This window comes from Silene latifolia, chromosome 4, assembly GCF_048544455.1.
Source record: "Silene latifolia isolate original U9 population chromosome 4, ASM4854445v1, whole genome shotgun sequence".
Classification (NCBI taxonomy): domain Eukaryota; kingdom Viridiplantae; phylum Streptophyta; class Magnoliopsida; order Caryophyllales; family Caryophyllaceae; genus Silene; species Silene latifolia.
Window position 1 is genome coordinate 111,196,954 of NC_133529.1, and position 5,266 is coordinate 111,202,219.

The 5,266-nt window shown below is 39.9% G+C and overlaps 1 long non-coding RNA gene across 1 annotated transcript; it reads left to right on the forward strand.

The window, feature by feature from the left end:
- The first annotated feature begins 430 nt into the window (after nt 1-430).
- Nucleotides 431-1,756, forward strand: LOC141652407 (uncharacterized). Its single transcript, XR_012547196.1, has 3 exons — nt 431-721; nt 842-893; nt 1,406-1,756. It is a non-coding gene; the product is annotated as an uncharacterized LOC141652407 (long non-coding RNA).
- Nucleotides 1,757-5,266: the final 3,510 nt, after the last annotated feature.

Sequence of the window (5,266 nt, forward strand, 5' to 3'; positions counted from 1 at the left end):
ATGCTGATAATGTTGCTAGTTACTGCAGACTTCTATTGTCCGCTAGACGCTGCTACCTACTGGTTTTGTGCTATTGTTGGTGTTTTGATGTGTTGGCTGGCTATTAGCTGTTGTGTGCTTCCTATAGGCGTTATGTTGCTAGTCACTGGTAGTTGTTACTGCACGTTGCTGCTAGATGATGCCGCCTGATGCTGCTAGTTCCTGTTAGGTGCTGCTGCCTGTTGCTTTTAGTTGTTGTCGCTGTTAGCTATACTGTTGCTGTCTGATTAATATCGCTGCATGCTAGCTGCTTGTTGGTGCTGCATGTAGCCTAGGTAATAGATTCTTCTCATTTCTTCCTTTGTTTTTTTGCTCTCGTTTTGGATCTGTTAAGTACTTAGGCAATTTGCACCTCTTATTCGTGTATTTATTTCTTCCAAATTTGGGCATTTGGTGATTATTATAGGTTGGAGTTATTAGCTCCTTAGCATTTCAGAAGTAAAGCAAAATTTTATCTCACATAACATGCCTTCCCTTCCCTTTGTGAAAATCTATATTTAGCTACTTGGGTTCATTCAAGGGAGTTCATTCATAATCCAACTTAACGAGATATATTATTTCATTGTATCTTAGTTCATTCATAATGGGTTTCTTTGCAATGATTCCTTTGATGTTTTCAGTCATAGTGTGCGCTAAACTCGAACAAAATCGTCTATACTCTATATCAAATTGGTATTAGGATGTGTGTTTTTTTTTCTTTTTCTCACCGCAGCCTTATTTGTCCCCCTTAATGAATTCATTTTCATCCTAATCAGTCGGAGAATCGACGATCTTACTAATTAACATAATTGTCTTCTAACAGATGTAGCCAGCAGAATTTAATAATGGAATCTTCACCTGCGTCATTTGATGAGGTGAATATTCCGACGCTTCTTTAACATATTTGTGATATTTTTTTTCCCTTGTTTTGTTTGCAGATAAACAAACTAGACCCTGGTTTGTACATATTTAATTTTTTGATAGAGGATTTAATAGTATTCTGGGTCAAGTTGTTGTGTGAATTTCTGAAATTATTTGTAAATTGGCTCATTTGATTGTACCAAATTGACTGACAACCAAACTCTTTAAAATAGTGACCCTGGTGTGACCCTGGTTTGTACATATGTAATTTTTTCCCTGGATATTTTTTTATATTCATACTTTGAAGTCGTATACACTACTCGTACTATATTTGGAACATTAGGCCATTTTTTATAAGAGTTTTAATAATCATGTTCTAAGAGTCTATGGGATTATATTTTGCCGCCATGTGCTTGTTGTTATTGTGGCCATTTTTATCACTTGCCTAGGAATGTTTATGGGTTAGCCCCAATTCCGCGAATAAAACTCTGGTAACTAATGTTGCGGTTATAATTCTTTCTTGCAGGGGATTGAACTTTCAAATCCACAAGCTCTTGCACATACATCAACTTGGAAGTGAAACTCATTATCTGAAACATGCATATTTTCAAAAGTCAAGAGCAATTTAGGTAGAATTTTCCAGTCCCACTTAGAGAGACAAGTTTGTCTATTGTTTGTTTAGGAATAGTTTAGGATATTAATTCATTATGTACCGCTTGTGAAGCCATAAGTTGGTGGAATTGGTTGTTGATAGATATTTATTCATGAAATGATACATGTATTTAGATTTCATAGCCAAATTTTTCCCTTATTCAAGACATGATTTCCTCATGATATGGCCGGAGCTAATGATAAATTCGGCTTTAGAAAAAAAAAATAGTCTAGAAAATATAATTTATTTAATTAAAAAAATAACTATTTACATCGGTTTTAGTCAATAAATGATGTAAATAAGGTTGATATTTACATCGGTTCTGCACTAAAACTGATGTAAATAATGATAATATTTACATCAGTTTTAGACCAAAAACGATGTAATTGAGACACTATTAACATCGATTTTCACCTATAACCGATGTACATTGTATGATATTTACATCGGTTTTAGAACCGATGTTAAGGTTAAAATACTATATACGTTGCCCCCATAAACATCGCCACAAAACCGATGTAAATGGGGCAAAATAACCGATGTCAATGACATTTTTTTTACTAGTGCGTTTGTAAACAGGTGGGAATCAATGCCCCTTGGGTATTCTTAATTACCGTCAATCCCCCCCCTCTTCCATATGCTCTTTCAACATGGTCACTAGCCTCTCCTCTTGCTCCTTTTTGACTTGGTTTGAGATAATCAATTGAAGAGTGTTGTTTTCTCCCACGAAAATATATTTAAGGTTATTTAGAAGAGGTTTTGGTTCATGTTTTGGTGGTTTTATGATGGAGGGTAATGGTCTCTCAAGATTGGCTTCTAAGGGGAGAAAGGGTGTAGGGAATTTATGCTCTTGATATGCCAAAGTTTCAGCTAAAACCCGAGGAGGGCGCATGCTGCGTGAGGGGACGCAGGCTGCGTCGTTTGATGCAGGCTGCGTTGAATGGCGCAGGCTGCGTCCTAGGCTGGATCGTGCACTTTCATTTTGTTCTTTGGGTATTTCTTCCCCGTCTTCAAGCTCTGCTTCCTTGTCCAAGTCTTCGGAATACTCCTGCACATCATGAGACAACACTACACGCAAATCTTCTTGCTCCAAATTGTTAGTGAGGGCAACCTCAAAAGGGTCCCTTTGACACAAATTATACACTTGTGAGACAATTGGTTCAATGATATTCAAGAAATAGCATGAATTTGAATCGCTAGGTTGCCTCATAGCATCATAGATGTTGTATGTGAGTTTCTTTTCGTCAAATTCCATAGTGAGGTTCCCATTAGACACATTAATCTTTGTTTTAGAGGTTTTCATGAAAAGCCTCCCCAAAAGGATCGGAGTGGCCCTCGAGTCGACTTCCATATCAAGAACATAGAAGTCGGCCGGGAAAGTTAAGTGGTCTACCTCTACCAACACATCCTCCACCATCCCCTTTGGGTAAATATTTGAGCGATCCGTAAGTTGGATCACTACGTCGGTTTTGTTTAAAGGTGGAAGTCCTAAGGTCTCATAAAGTGTGTAGGGCATGACATTGATTGATGCACCTAGATCTAACATAGCATGGGTGAAACTCTTCTCCCCAATTGAGCATGGTATAGTGAACATCCCCGGATCGCCACACTTTTTGGGGAGTGATCTTTTAAATATGGCGGAGACATGTTCACTTACCCTTACTTTGTGGGTTCCCTTTCTTGTGTTTCTCCTAGGCGTACAAAGTTCCTTGAGAAACTTCGCATACCTCGGGACACCTTTTAAAAGATTGAGTAGGGGAATGTTTACTTCACACTTCCTAAAGGTTTCGTAGAGATCTTCGTCTCTTTCCAACCTTATGGAGTGTGTGAGAGCGTGAGGAAAAGGTACCTCCACATCATGCTCTTTCACTATCTCCTCAACATGATCATTGGTGTTGTTGTTTGCTTTCTCTCTTTTGTCCTTGCTCAACGGAGTCTTCAACTCTTCTCCACTATCCTTAGATTTTGAATCCTTTACTTTGTCAACCACAATCTCTTCTTCCTCTTGTACCTCAATGTCAATGATCCTCTCATTTCGCTTTGCTTTTCTCTTCTTCTTTGGGAGAGATTCTAAGGTTCTCCCATTCCTCAAGGTCATGGCACTAGCATTCTCTCTTGGAGGGAATGTGGTAGAAGGGATTGAAGTGGAGTTCTTTTGGTTGCTCTTGGCAATTTCTTGAAAAATTTGGCCAAGTTGGATCTCAAGGTTCTTCGCCCTTGCATCGCTTGAGAGCTTGTCCGCATCCATTTTGTCAAACCTCTTGGTTGTCTCGGCTTGCCCTTTCACAAGAATCTTCAACATTTCCTTGGTGAATAAATCGTCATCTCCTTGAGAGGAGGAACTCCCTCCTTGAAAATTCTTGTGGTTGCCTTGGTGACCTTGGTTACCTTGATTTCCAAATTGGAAAGACCCTCCTTTTCCTTGTTGAAAATTTTGGTTTCTTTGGTAATTTAGGTTGGGACCTTGTGAATTTTGATTCCTCAAATGGTTGAATTTTCCATTTTGGAAACTCTTTGAAGTATCCCCTCCCCAACTTAGGTTTGGGTTGTCTCTCGACCCGATATTGTAAGTGTTGCCACTTGGATCGTATTTGTAGTATCCTCCCCCTGTGGGATTTTTAGAATTATAGTTACCATGCATCATGGCACTCACATTCTCCTTGCTTATCCCTTGTTCTTCCATGATGGGACAAGACTCCACCTGGTGTGGACCTTGACAATAATTGCACTCTACATTGGATCCTTGTGCTCCACCTTGATTGTTTCCCATTAATTGAGCTACCATTTTGGTGAGATCATCCACGGTCTTCTCAAGTTTTTGGTTGGAAGGAGAGGGTGTTTCAATTGAGTGGAGAGTCTTAGACCCTCAACCCCCTCTCCCATAGCTTCTTGTGCTTGCGGCTAACCTCTCTATGATTTCATTTGCTTCCGCCACGGAGTAGTTGTCAACTCCACCACTCGTAGTGGCATTCACTATTCTTTGGTCTTGTTGAGTAAGACCGTCACAAAAGTTCGCCAATAAGTCATCACCACTTAGCCCATGGTATGGACATTGGGCAACCAACTTCTTTAACCTTTCCCAATACTCATACAAGCTTTCACTTGGATCTTGTTCCGGAGAAATGATGGCCTTCTTGGCATGGTCGTGTCTTGAATCGGGGTAGTACTTTTCATGAAATGCCGATTTCATGGTCTTCCAAGTACGAATTATACCCGGTGGAAGGTAGAATAGTCAATCCTTTGCCGCATCTAGTAAAGAGAATAGAAAAGCTCGCAATTTAAATTGGTCTTCCGTGACACCATTTGGTATAGCACCTTCACACATCATATGGAATTCGGAGAGATGACAGTTGGGGTCATCCTCCGCATGTCCATGAAACTTGGGTAGATTGTGGATGAAGTAGCCTTTCAACTCAAAGTTTGCATTAGCTCCCATGGGTGGGTAGGCAATGCATAGAGGTTGGGTATCATAGTTTCTTGCCCAGAACTCCCGGATGGTTCTTGTATCATTAGCCATTTGTGGATATTCTACTTCTATTGGTTCAACCGAAAGGGGTGTGGAGGGTTCCACTTCAACTCGTTCTTCCCTTTGAGGTCGATGATACCAAGGATTGATGAATAACCAAGAATATGTTCCAAATCCGTCTTCTTCGTTTGGAGTGAACTCACCTCCTTGTTGGGACCTAGGCATAAACCTTTACACTAAACAAGATAGATTAGAACTACCACTTACTT